The following is a 14581-nucleotide window of genomic DNA, read 5'->3' on the forward strand; positions in this document are numbered from 1 at the left end:
GGTTGTCAGTGCAGAATGGATATTAAATAATCATTTAATGTTTTTATTCATGACAGGAGCAATCAGCACGTAATGAAACATGCAGGTGATACTAGATGGGGAGTTACTACAAATTAGGAGAAGCAGACAATGCCGAGGGCGGAAAACAAGGACAGTTACAACAAAGCGAACTTCTGCTTTGCAAAACGCAAGCAAAATACACCTGTAAAAAAAAATGCACACTGGACAGGCAGAGGGCGAGGCAGACACAGGCCTGCAAGGGACAGTAGCTCCCTGCCCACTGGCCCTCCTCAGCACACTCCACCTAAGGGTCGTGTGCCTCATAGATCTTTTCTGGGTTGTTCTAGTGAATTCTGCAGCCCTGTCCCATTTCCACCCCCAGCCTTCGGTATTCTCTCAGCAGCATTTCCTGTCACAGCCTTCAACCTTTCCTTCCTGTTAGGGAGTTGCCTTTGCGTATTTTGTTATAATTCAGATTGCATGGCTTTCCCACCTGGCTTGGTCCCCTCTTCCCTTGCTTTCAGTGTCTACTTTGCTGGAGTCACTGGTGGCTTGGTCATCTGCAGATCTCCGGTTTCTGCATCCACTGCGTTGAGAACCATAATCCCCGTGTACACCAGAAGCTCCCCGACCGTTTGCCTGGTGCGGCATGTGGGCAAGCTCCCTTCGGAGCTCTTCTCTGGAGCTTCATGTGCTGAGATGCCTCACGTTCCCTGCCCAGGACTGCACGGTCTGACCCCTGAGAGCTCTCACCAGTCTGGATTATCAAAGAAATGGCTCATTCATCAGCTGGAGGTGAGAAGGGAGACTTCGAGAAGTACGTTACAGCCTTAACTGTGGCCAGGTCGAGGGTTAAAACCATCAAGCTTTGTCTTTGTGACACACGGAGCTCTCTATATCCCTTATTGGAGACGGTGACACAATGGCTTGTGTTAAATCTATCTGCAATACGTTCGAAGCTGACAGCCAGCCCGTTTTCTCTTGACCTGTCTAGCTCCACTTCCAGCACAGCACCTGATGCACACTGAAGATCTAATATTTGCGGAGTGAGTGCTCCGTGGTTCATTCCAGAAGCAAGATTTAGGGACAGCTTAGTGAGGAAGGGCTTTCTGATCTGGAGGAACAGGAGTTGGGTGGCCCTCTGGCAAGTGTTATAGAGGCCCCAGGGCGTCAGGGAATCACAAGAGCTAGATCTCATTCTCCGTTCATTAGCTGAATGAACTTGGACAAGCGTGTTCTCTGATCGCCAAGTTTATTTGCCAAATAGTGAAGATAACCTCCATTCTGTGGACTCTGTTGATGGCATGACCATAATGGATGGGGAAGTTACTATTTTCTTTTTGTGTGTAATTACTATAGAGTGGCTCCATTCTTCCTATGGAGATTGGAGTTATCTTACTAACAGTCTTAGAATTATCAAGTTCTAGTTGCCCTCCATCAACCTGAATATATTTTAATTTTTTTAAAGTTTCTTTATTTTTGAGAGGTGGGGGGGAAGGGCAGAGAAAGAGGGAGAGAGAAAGAATCCCAATCAGGCTCCACGCTGTCAGCGCAAAGCCCGATGTGGGGCTCGATCCCATGAACCATGAGGTCATGACCTGAGCCACAATCAAGAGTTGGACGCTTAACCGACTGAGCCACCCAGGCTCTCCTGGATGTATTTTACATAGTCCTGTGAACTCCAGGATAATCCCAGGGGGTGCATAGGTAAGAACTGAAAAGAATCATGGTACATTTTCCCTTAGACATCTTCCCGGAAGAGCAAACGTAAGCCGATACTTGTCAGTGGACACATGTGACTTAATCCCCACAACACTGAAGAGACGAAAATAACAGTCTACTTTTTAATGTAGGTAGGGGCACCTGGGTGGCTCAGTCGGTTAAGCGTCCGACTTCAGCTCAGGTCACGATCTCGCGGTCCGTGGGTTCGAGCCCCGCGTCAGGCTCTGGGCTGATGGCTCAGAGCCTGGAGCCTGCTTCCGATTCTGTGTCTCCCTCTCTCTCTGCCCCTCCCCTGTTCATGCTCTGTCTCTCTCTGTCTCAAAAATAAATAAACGTTAAAAAAAAATTAAAAAAAAAAAAAAAAAAATGTAGGTATCAACGGTGTGCCAGGCACCGTGCTAGATATTTAAGGTGCAAAGATGAATCAGCGTGATAGGTGAGGTGGCCACCACATGAAGACTCGAAGAGCCAACTGGAGTAGGGATTGGGTCAGAAATGGAGGAAAGAGAAGAAAATTAAGAATCAAGACAAGGGTGCTCCAGGCAGAGGATAACACAACAGCACAAGCTATGGAGGCCAGTTGTAAAACAAGAGGGTGTGTATAGGGAAAGTACGAAGACAAAGCTGTTATCAGACTGATTATTTTTAGCTTTGTATTATGGAAAACTTCAAGCATATACAAAATGATATAGAACAATATGAGGAACCCGTATGAATTCAACATCTATGTTCAACTATCATCAGATCATGGCCAGAAACTCTGGTTTTCTCCATATCTTACTGACTTTCTTCAGCCTTTATATTTTGAAGTAAATATCAGATATCTTATCAATGTTTAAACACTTCTCCAGGTTATTTCTTTTTTTTTTTCCTTAAAATTTTTTTTTCTTTTATTTTATAGAGAGCAAGCAGGGAGAGGGGCAAAGAGAGAGAGAAAGAATCTCAAGCTGGTTTCACGCTCGGTGCAGAGTGCTACATGGGGTTTGATCCCATGACCCTGGGATCTGAGCAGAAGTCAAGAGTCAGATGCCCAACTGACTGAGCCACCCAGGTGCCCCTGCGTGTGTCTAAAGGATAAGGACTACTAATTATAAGTCTGCTACTACTATCGTATCTAAAAAATCAGCTATTATTACTTGATATCCCAAATCTCTAATCGGTGTTTACGTTTCCCCTGTTATTCCACAGATTTTGCATTAGTTGGTTTTAATCAGAATCTCAGAAAGGTCCAAACATTGTGGTTGGGCATATCTACATGTGTTTGACTCTGCAGCTTTCTCTTCCCTCAGATTTTTTTCCTTACGATATTTTTTTGTGAAAGAGGGAGCCGTGTTTCCTACAGAGGGCTCCCACATCCTGTATTTCTTGGACGGCATCTCTGTGGTGCTGTATGCATGCTCCCTTCTCTACGCTCCCTGGACATGCCTGTTGTGTCTAGATGTCCCTTTATGAAGAACTTAAAGGAGGGGGGTGGTGCTGGGTGGCTCAGTAGGTTGAGCATCCGACTTCAGATCATGATCTTGCGGTTCGTGAGTTCGAGCCCCGCGTCCGGCTGTCTACCGTCAGCACAGAACCCACTTCAGATCCTCTTTCCCTGCCCCCCACCTCTGCCCCTTCCCCACTTGCACACATGCACACACACACTCTCTCAAAAATAAATAAATATTAAAAAAAAAAAAAAGAACCTGAGTGGGTAGAGGAGACCCAATGAGGCCTGGTGAGAGTTGCCATGGATGAACTAGGACACTGTTGTACTATTAACCTAAGGTTTTAGTTTTCAGTGTTTCTTGCTCTCTGGTCCTCTGTGTTTGCCACCACCGCCAGCCCAGCGCTGTTGGAGTCGGGCAACAGTGTGGTGTCTATACTGAGGTTTCTGGGTAGAGTGAGTGCACCAAAGACGCAGGGGAAAACAAAACTTCTGGTAGAAATGCAGGGTGGTTCTTGTAGACAGAGGCCTGGGGGCCAAGTGGAGGCAGATACCTCAGTCGGTGTTGGTGCCAGTAACCAGGGGTCAGGAGTCAAACGGAAATCTCCATCAATTCTCAGGAGATGCTGACTACTGAGAACCCCAAGCTTTCCCACCCGGTGCTTTGTTACCCTGGAACTTAGCCCAAGTCAAAGTCGGCAGGGGTGAGGGAGAAACCCTAAGCCAATCACAGGGGTCGTGGGTGGGGGGGTTGCAGAGAAGCTCCCTGAGTGGATTGCTTAATAGGAATTGTTTAAAAGTTCATTTTCTTGAGCGAAAAGGGTGCTGGAGGCAGAAAAAAAAAATGCAGTGCTACTTTGTGGCTCTCCGAATCTGCCGAAAGCCTGGTGTCACGATTGCAGACGCGGTGTTCAGGACCTGAAATTGTTGGCAGGGGAAAGTGGCGCTTAAATGCTGATTTTGGACACAGGAGTGTTTTGAAGTATCGCCCATTCTAGCGGCAGCCCGTCAGGATAAGGTTCACAACAAGGGCTTTCTAGACAGAATCCATGGAGCCCCACCGGCCATGCTTCCTCGTCTCCCACACACTTGCCTTTGTGCTTCTCTCGCACGGTTTTCTCTTCTGTCTTTTGTCCTGTTTGGTACTTTCTTCAGAACTTTGGAAGGTCTGAGATCTGATTCTAATGTTTTGCTTTTTTTTAACTGTGAGGTTTCTGGCTGGATTTTGCTGGCACTCTGCTTTCTCAGAGAGACATCAGTAGCCAGGAGGACGTTGACAAAGACAACAGGGCTCAGGTCCAAATGCACGAATGTCCAGGCAACCGCCAGCCCATTCTCGAAGCTCGCGGCAGCCTGCAGGGCTGGTGCTTCTTTTGTTCCCATCAGATTCCAAAGGAGTCAGCCAGCCTCATAGCCCAGTGCCCTCCGAGTCGTCCTCTCTCGCCCAAACTGCAGCCAGAATTCACCAACGATGAGATGGAGGGAAAGGCCACTGTATTTTTCTGGGTCTCCAAATTCCTGTTCCAGATTTAGCTCCGATTTTTCCAGCTTATGCTCCCTAACCATCACCACCCAGGCCTTCACTGTCCCAGACCACAGCAGAGACGCATGGAATCTCCTGCCCCGTCTTCTCACCTGCAAATTCTCATCTCCTCCTAGAGACCCGCTCACGTCCCATCCTCTGTGAAGACTTACCTGCAGATCTGGCCACCACCCTGTCTCACCTTCTGAGACCAGCGTCCGCGGCCCCTCCTTCCTCTTGCAGCCCCCTACCGTTCGGTCTAGTCACCAGGTTGACACTTGAGATCAATTACAGTGACACATTTATGAGTCTGTATTCCTTTGTGGAATGCACTTTCCTTGAGAGAACATAGGGCCTGAGTCTACACTTTATCTTTCCTAGTGTCTAGGGGTTGGGTAGCAAATGATTTCTAGAAGGGCGAATGGACACCACAGAATCAAAAGGCAAATAAAACAATACTTCGATGACCTGGGCTCTGCTAATACAGTGGCCCCAGTAGCCCTACTCTGTTCACCCCCAACAACATGAAAGTGGGTCACAGACATAAATAGGCTGCTGGCACTCAGACCGGAGCTTCATCATCAGGTCCAAATTCATTCCCAGTGTCCAGGCAAAAGCATAACGTAGCCCACACTGAGCTTGCTTATGTAAATATTTTTCTGCATGGTTTTGTGGGTCTGACTTGGGGTCTGACTTCCAATGTCAGCATAGAACCCTGTTGGGAGTATAACATTTCCACCAGGCTTCAGTTGAATATTTATGAGTATTCTGTAGTCGCTGCCTTCTATTGTTCCTGGAAGACTTGTATTATTTAGAGAGTGATTAATCATATTCCGAGGGAACATGCTGGAGCTAAGCCCCGTGGTGAGGTTTCTGATGGCTTTTTCTTCCCGGATGGGCAGAAGACTAACATCAACCAAAGCTTTCCCGGAGAACTGCTTGTCTCCTGTCCCCATCTGCGCACATTTCCATGGGTCAGGGCAGAATTCCATCCCCAGGCAGCCAGTTCAGGGAGGGCACAGCTCAGGAATAAGTCTCCTGCTGTTCAATTTTGCTGACTGTTAGCACACCCATTCTTTGGCATTCACGATTTAGGCCAAATGCTGAGGCCTAGAATGACATCTCACGCTTACTTGTGGTAAGGATATCGCAGCTCTTCAAATTACCCAACACGAGAATGAGAAACAGTTCTAGAGTCTCAGAAGTTAATATGCAGGAATGCTCACTCTGTGCTGTAGACCTATTACTCGACAGGCTTTACCTTTCAAGTATCATATGTAGTATAAGTCATCTATTTTATATGGTAGGCATTTTCCCCCATTTTACTCCAGATAAAAGAGGCAGGAGCGTATCAGTGTGCTACTGATAATTAATCATCCCCACCCAAATTTAGCGGCTGAAAACCATGAACATTTACATTTACTACTGCCCATGCATCGAGTGGTGGTGTGGACACTTCTTCCAGCCTCCGCAGAGCTCACCCAGGCCCCTGGGATTAGCTCCGGGTCAGCTGGGTACGTGGTTCTCCGGGTCAAGGCTGGGGCCTGTCCTGTGTCCCTTACCTCAGCTGGGGCAGTTGGATGGACTCGGCTGTGCTTTGTGTGGCCTCTTATTTCCTGCTGTTGTCCTCAGCCTGGCCTGGGCAGAGGTCAGAGAAAGAGCAGATACAGGCACCCACGCTGGTAGTCTAGGCTCGAACCTATTTCATTTTGACTTTGACTTGGATTTTGACATGGACAGAGGGAGGACATGCGGGTGCCAGTCACTGCTGTGTTCTTAGCAATGATTCGGAACACTCGAGAAAAGAGGGATAGAAAGGAGGCCTTCCGTCTCAAGGAAAGGTCACAAGGCATAGCATCCATAGTGGGAAGGACATCATTGTCCCAAGTTAAAATAGATGGCGGGCATCTCTGGAGGGGAGTGAGATAAATGAGGTTTGCTCACCATTGGTTCCAGGGTGCACGGTGTTGAGTGATATGGGCCAGAGGAGACGTTAGAGACACGTATGCAGTTTCTCTCTCCGTATCTCTGCTCACTGAGAAGTGAATTCTGTCCTCGGGTCAGACTGATTGTGGTACAGACCGATCACTGGCTTCACTGCTTCTTCACCAGCTCAGATATGCAACTTCTGCCCCTGCAGCATAGTGGGGGTGGTAACGCTACAGATGGAACAGTGTCCAGTAAGTGCCTGTGTAGCTCCTCTCCTTTCTTGAGACCCTTCTTTAGGAGGAACAAAAATACAACAAAACAACGACAGCAACTCGGCTGGAAATATTTGTGGTCTGAGCCCTGAGTAGAGACGGAAGAGCTCAAGTTTGATGTTTATCCTCAGGTTAAGTTGTAGGCAGGTCTGGGGCACGATCGGCTTTGCAGTTTAGTCCCGGGTGAATGCCGACACTAGATTTGGGAGCACAAACCTGGCTGTGGCAGGAGTTCAGCGGCGAGATGATGAAGGTCCTGACCAAGGCCAGTTGGGTTGGAGAATAGAGGTTGTATTTAGTGATGTTCGTAAGGAACATCACTTGGCAGTTCCTTGGGTGCAGAGTTGTGGAGATGACAGGGAGAAGTCAGCAGCTCCCTGTTTTTGGCTTGAGACTTTGAATAAATGTGTAGAGTGCCCTGGGGTAGTGACTATGGGGGAGAAACAGGATGGAGATGGGAGGGAAATTGTTGGTTTAGCTATGGACAGGCTGAGCACCCAGTGGGTGTGTTCGAAGGACAGGTGGATATATGAGAATAACACTTAGGTAAGTATTCAGGGTGGGATATTAATTTTGGAGCATTGTTATACAAGTGGACGGTAAGGATATGGGAGCCAAAGAGGGATGAGAGAGAGAGTTGCCAAAGGAGAAGAGGCCCAAGGCAGGGAATTAACTTTAAAGCACGGGCAGAAGAAGAGCTACCTGTAGAAGGAAGGCTCAGGAGAAGTTGTCTGCAAGGTAGAGGGAGAAAATAGGAGTGGAGAATAAACCATTTCCAAAAGGAAGGAATGGTCTAGTGTCTCATGCTGCATAAAATTCAGGTTAGCTCTTTCTGAAAGTATCTGTTATTTAGAGCCATAAGGAGAGCGTTCGTGATCCCAAAGAAAAGATTGTATGAGAGCAGAGTCACGGACGCCAGCTTGTGGTAAATATAAACAGCTATTGCGTTTAACATGCTTGTTACACGTCTGTGACTTTGCTTGGCTGTAACAACAATAATGGTAGAGAAGCTAACATTCCCTGGGGGTTTAACCTGTTCCCAACATGGCGCTTAGTGTTTTAGAAGGCGCCTTTTCTTCTTTAAAACTCTCAACAACACTGTGACTTTGGTGGTCTCATTTCTACCTTGTAATTGAGCACAGGAGACTTAGAAATGAAGTATTCGGTCCAAAGGCACTCACCTAATCATGGGGGAACAGAATTGGTTCCCAGGGGCAGCCCTCTTAGAAAACAGTGCCCCCTGTTCATGGTGTATTAGTTCAGGCTCTTTGGGCTACAGGGATCACATCAAGCTATTTTAAGCACGCAAGAAGAAGGCAGATGGATTCATGACAAGGATACAGGCAGGTGTACAGGAAATCTATTGGGATGGAAAAAAGCTGTGGTCTTTGTAGTGAACTCAGTCTTCTCTCCATCTTCTTGCATTGACCTCTCCTCCTTCCTGAAGGCTAACTTTATCGGTTCCTCACACATCAATTTCCTGGCAACAACTGCTTACATTCACTCTTCAAAGAGGACTTAAGTTGATGTGGGCATCCCTCAGTTCCAAATGCCAATTCCTGGGGAAGAACTCTAGTTGGAAGGAGTTGATCAAGTGCCTTCCTCAGGCTGAATCGACTGAAGCCGGGGGCCTGGACAGTCATCGAATGGCTACTCTCGTTTGACCACTGAGAACCAACAGGGCCAGGAGAGCAGGTCCCTCAATAGCAGGATGGGTGTGGGGAGTCGGGGATAAATCAGTAGTGTCCATATGTCTAATTTCTGTGCCATCCCTGAGAGCTCGATCGTTTACCCCACATTTTATTTTATTTTTTAAGTAAACTCCATATCTCTACATCCAGTGTGGGGCTCAAACTCACGACCCAGAGATTAAGAGTCTTATGCTCTACTGACTGAATCACCCAGGTGCTCTTACCCCACATTTTAAACCTAAGGACCAACTGGTAAGTGAAAAAATGCTCAACGTCGCTAATCATCAGGAAAATACACATCAAAACTGCAAGGAGATATCACCTTACACCTGTCGGGATGGCTGTTATCAAAACAAACAAAGAAACAAAAACAAGACAACGAGCATTAACAAGACCATGGAGAAGACAGAACCCTCAAGCCCTGCTGGTGGGAACGTGAAACGGAGCAGCCACTGTGGAAAATAGGAGGGAGGTTCCTCAAAGAATGAAAACTAGAACTACCATAAGATCCAGCAAACCCCCTTCCGGAAGTTTATCCCAAAGAGTTGAGATTGGGATCTCCAAGAGAGATGAACACTTCGGTGTTCATGGCAGAGTTCTTCACAATACTCAGGATATGGATACAACCCAAGTGTGCACCTGCAGGGGAATGGAGAACAGGTAAATACATACAATGGTCTAAACACACCAATCAGCCTTAAACATGGCAGTCCTGCCACCTGTGACGACATGGAGGGACCTTGAGGACATTACGCTTGTTGAAATAAGCCAGCCACAGAAAATGAACACGGTCTGATTCCACGCGTACGAGGTATCTGTCGTAGTCAAATTCACAGCCTGGAAGGGTGGAGTAGTGGTTGCTGGGGCCTAAGGGGAAGGAGGAAGGGGGTTTACTAACTAACAGGCATCAAATTTCAGCCAGGCAGGATGAACAAGCTCGAGAGACCTGTTGGACGACAGCACACGAAGGGTCCAGAAAAACGTAACGCACATGCAGAAATTTGTTAAGCGGGTAGATGTCCTGTTAAGCGTTCTTACCATAATTTTTACAGAAAGACAAGGAAACTAAAACAGGAAAGGTAAATAATTTAGGTGATGCCAAAGAGAAATTTAGTCATGAAAATGATGGTGGGTTCTGATGACAGGCTTCAGACACTATGGGGGAAAGGAGGCCTGGAGGGTGGTGTTACCATCAGAAACAACAAACAAGGATAAGAAATGAGAGAGATCGTGATGATTCCGAGTGTTGACATGTTAGTCAAGGTTGAGGCCATCAAGACTGGAGAGGGGGCATTCCAAAATGGCAGCCTGGGCTGGAGGTTGCCAGGCAGACAAGAAAAGCCAGACTCAGAGTGCCCGCAGGCACCACGGGGATAGAGGTGTAGTGAGTGTCCCGGCCGCCAGCTGTGAGGGACTAGAGGAAGGGACAATGAGAAGGTATAGCCAGCTCCCGGAGGGCAGCATCGTGGAGTGGTGACATCACAGCAGCCTCCCGCTGATGAAACTTAAGGTGGGCGTGGAGACTTTGGGACCCCAGGGGCTGGCAGAGGCCTGTCACCAATAGGGACACTGAAGTCACTACGGATGGGAAAGTGGAGGTTAACCAGCATTTCCCACGCTGCAGCCCCTGGGCCCGTGCTCTGCACACGCCAGCACCTCATCCCGACAGCGACCCTGGGAGGTAGTTACCGCTCCGTCTTCCAGCTGAGGAACCTGGGAGCTGGGGGGTGGGTCCGTCTGCCCTAGGTCAGTAGTAGCCCGCGGGGAAAGCAGTCCAGTTCAGTCGGCCCCACAGCCCCCGATTTCGTGTGGGGCTGGCCCAGCTGGATGTGGCGGGCGAGGGGCTGTGGGGACCGCTGTTGGGCGCAGCCCAGCGCACCTGGAGCCCCCCACCCACTGCCCATGTCTGCTGTGCACGGGCCCAGGGCCCACGGGGAGGTCTGCCTCAGCCCCCAGGAGCCCTGGCGGGGGCTGGCGGGTCACAATGGATGGATAGCAGGGTCGTGCCACACTGACAGCAACAAATGAGTCCTAGTTTGAAAGCATGCTTGGGCCCCGGCATACTACTTGGTAGGACTTTTTTCTACCCGGGTTTTCTTTTCCCTTCATGACGTCGTTCCAGTGATACCTGTGTACCCTCCTGAGTACCTCCTGTACTCTCTTTTCTTTCCAGTACTCTCTCCCATCTGCTTCTGTTTCTTTCTTTCTCTTTCTCTGTCACTTGCTACTTTTCTCTCATTCCGTACATCCGTGTCTCTCTGCGCCCGTCTCCCTTCGTCTCTGTCTCTCTCTGTCCTGTTCTGTCACTGTCAGAGTCTCTAGCCCTTGTAAATAATTACAGATTGTCAGCAAGTTTTCTCTTGCTCCTCTTCCCAGATCTCGGAGGGATGAGGGCAGGGGATTCGTGTTCAGGTGGATGAGAAATCAGACCCCCGCTTGTCCCCAGGAAACTTCTGCAGAAAGTGATCGACCCACACAGTGGTGAAGACACAGTTCTCGCTGGTCTGATAGAAGTTTCTTACCATCCTGGAGATGAACTCCCTGAAATATTTTAGAATTTGTGCCTTGAGTGACAGAAACAGCTTCGTTCTCAACAGTTCTGGGTCTTCTCCTCAAGGTTCTGAGTTGTCTTTTTCCTGTGCCTGGAAGTGCTAAAATAATGTCACTTAATAATGGTGTCAAAGGGACTGGGTTTGGGTACTTTAGGAGACTTCCAGAAGAATGGAGTGATGAAGACCACTGCATGGACAGTAACAGGGAGCTTTTTTTTTTTTTTTTTTGATTGAGCTATTATTGACATATAATATTATATGAATTTCAGGTGTGCAACGTAGTGATTTAATATTTACATATGTTGCAAAATGACCACCACAAGAAGTCTAAAAAGGGAGCTTTTTGAATGAAGACCAGGTGAGGGAAATAGCTTCCAAATAGTGTCTGAACCTGCGTGGATTGAATTATGTCCCCAAAAAGGAAATGTGAAAATCCTAACCCATGCTACCAGTGACCTTATTTAGAAATAGGGTTGTTGCAGGGGGCGCCTGGGTGGCTCAGTTGGTTAAGTGTCTGACTCTTGGTTTTGGCGCAGGTCATGATCTCACAGTTCGTGAGTTCGAGCCCCTCGTCGGGCTCTGTGCTGACAGTGCGGAGCCTGCTTGGGATTCTCTCCTTCTCTCTCTGCCCCTCCCCCACTTGTGTGCGCATATGCTCTCTCTCTCTGTCTCAAAATAAACTTAAAAAAAAAAAAAAGAAATAGACTTGTTGCAGATGTAATCAAATTAAGATGGGGTCATTCTGGATTAGGGACGGCCCTGATACAGCATGACTGGTGTCTTTATAAAATGAGGAAACTTAGACACACACACACACACACACACACACACACACACAATACCACATGAAAACAGAGGCGGAGACTGGAGTTCTGTCGTCACAAGCCAGGGAGCACCAGGGTGGCCAGCAGCCCCAGAAGCTGGAAGAGGCCAGGTTCTATCCAGGGCCTCGGAGGCGATGTGGTCCTGCTGGATGCCTTGATCCCCTCCAGCTGCACTGGACACGTGGCGGTCCCTAAGGGACACTGAGCTCCGTCACTCCACGGGCCCTCCCCTTGCCGGTCCCTTTGCCAGTGATGAGTCCCCTGTCTTCATCCCCCCGGGAAGGTCTGCTCAGCCTTCAAGACCGGCTCTCAGCAGCTCCTCTAGGAACCCTTTTTTCAGCCTCCCCTCTGCCAAGTCCGCTGAGTGTCTCACTGCCGAGAAATCCTGCCGTGTTCACACCAGATTGCAAAGACGCCTGTCACTATTTGGAAATGGATTATGAGCTTTGGAGGGCGGGAGCAACCTCATGTTCCTGTTTGTACAAAGACCCACACGAGGTCAGGACGCCGCTCGAAATGTCCGATTCATACTCAACGTTTGTCTCACGTTTCTCTGAATATGTGATAATTTTCTGGAAGCAGCAGGAAGAATGTCCTAAGGGATGGGTGGCTTTTTGAAATTAAGTCGAAGGCTCATCAGGGATAACGGTGTGTTGGCGTGAGGTCTGGCACTCCTGCCCTGTGCCGAGCAGAGTAACCCAACGCCTGGCACACGCTGAATGTGCTAAGTAACTGCTGTCCTATCTGTGAATGGAGACAATATAACAAAGCTGAGGTTTGTTAAGCGCTTACACCACGCCAGGCACTGTTCTAAATGCTTTTTATGCATGAACAACACCTCGAGGAAGACACTTATTCCCCAGGTGAGAAAGGTGAGGCACAGAGACATAAATTGGCCCTCCCAGGTTTACGCCACAGTGCGTGGAACATTCTTCCCGCTCCTCCAACCCAGACTGTGCTGGGAGTGAGACCGAGAGGGAAGGCCACCTCCCAGAGTCAGCTCCCCACCCCCGTTCTCTGCCCTCAGCCCCTTGAGCGTTACTCACAGAGCTTCTGTCCATCTGTCTTGCCACAGAGCTGACTCTTCTGTGTATTCAGGAGGGCGGAGCCCTGGCCCATCCCCAGGGTGAACGAGCAAGTTCCTGCGAGCAGGTGTAATTCTGCCTTCCCCGGCACCCCCCCCCCCCCCCACCATCCCATGCCAACACCTTGCACAGAGAGGAAATCCGTTACATTAAGTGGCTCAGTGACATGGTGCCAGTTTCCAGGGGTTTGGGAACCTTCCCTGACATAAAAGCCAGTGGATTCTGTGTACTATTCGAGAGCCTCTCTGGCACGACCCACCTCCAGAGCCTTACTAGATCTGTGTTCATGCGGGCCTACCTGCCCACCTGCCTGCCTGCCCACCGGTAACCCCACCTCCCATCGTACTGAGGGTCCAGGAGGCAGCCACAGACCCCATCACACGTAATCTTAATGCACAACTATAGGAGTTGAGTTATAGTTGACTAGTTGAAATGTTACTCTTGGAGACATTTAGAGAACTATAAATTAAACTTTATAGTTCTAAACAAAAGTTTGTATATAGCCAGTGATTCATTGGTGGTGATGGTAGTGACATATTTTCCTAGGCTCTTAGAAACCTCTATGCCTTCGAGTCTAACAGTTAAGCCTGTTGAAAGTCATTCAGTGCATCTCCTCCTCTCTGGGTCATAAGCCCTGTGCCAGGAACAGCTGTGTCTTTCTCACTTCTGAGACCTCAGAATAGAGCAGAGGGCCCGGAACAAATAAACAACTCTGGAGGGAAGGAAGGAAGTCCTGTATCTTTAGAATTTCTTGGAATGAAATGTGACTGAGAGACCAGAGAATGACAGGGAGGAAGAGGTTAATTCTCATTAGGTTTTTCCTATAGTATAGCTTGATTTTTTATTTTTTTTTATTTTTTATTTTTTTTTATTTTTTTATTTTTATTTATTTATTTATTTATTTTTTACTTTGACGACTTTATTATTCCTACTAACTGTGTCATAGGTAATTACTTAAATTCTCTCTCAGTTGAATTTTTTATAAAATATTGGTTATGATTTCACAGAAGCTTTTTAATCAAGATTTAGTAGGATAATGTCTTTATGTGCTTAGCATAGTCACTGGCATTTAGCAATTACTCAATTAATGGTCACTGTTTTTGTTTTTAAAGTTTGTTCAGATCTTTGTGACTTCTTGGAACTTTCATTGAGTTTTAACCTGTTACTTGTAAAAGACAATATGTATAAATCCTTAAAAACTTTAAGCATCACCCATTCTTCTTCTGGTCACTTCTGTGATGTACATTAAATTTTCTGAAAGTTGCTGTGGGCATCCACAAACAATGTGTAATATTTTCAAGCTCTCTTGAAGGATTCTTTAAACTATATATGCTCAAACATGCATTTCAAATATGTAAGATGAAGTGGACAAACTGATGCCTTAATGAGAAGAAATATCGAGAAGACATAAATTTTAAAAGTGTAGCACAATTATCCCCTTACTCTGGATCTTTTGGCTCTGAGTAGAATGGTAGTTTTAGCACTTTCCAAGTTAGCCAAGGCCATGGGAGTTATAATTAGATAATAAAATGAGAGTAGTATCAAAGTTTTTACACTT

At 47.5% G+C, this 14581-nt stretch overlaps 1 protein-coding gene and 1 long non-coding RNA gene across 15 annotated transcripts in view; both read left to right on the top strand.

Moving 5' to 3' along the window:
• The window catches only part of RNF144A (ring finger protein 144A), a 164868-nt gene that overhangs the window by 127102 nt on the left and 23185 nt on the right, over positions 1–14581 (top strand). The window lies entirely within an intron of this gene.
• Positions 2094–11178, top strand: LOC132688680 (uncharacterized). The gene is made up of 2 exons (XR_013554823.2): positions 2094–10243; positions 10939–11178. It is a non-coding gene; the product is annotated as an uncharacterized LOC132688680 (long non-coding RNA).

The sequence above is a fragment of the Panthera onca genome, chromosome A3 (assembly GCF_046562875.1).
Source record: "Panthera onca isolate mPanOnc1 chromosome A3, mPanOnc1 haplotype 2, whole genome shotgun sequence".
NCBI classification, from domain to species: Eukaryota; Metazoa; Chordata; class Mammalia; order Carnivora; family Felidae; genus Panthera; species Panthera onca.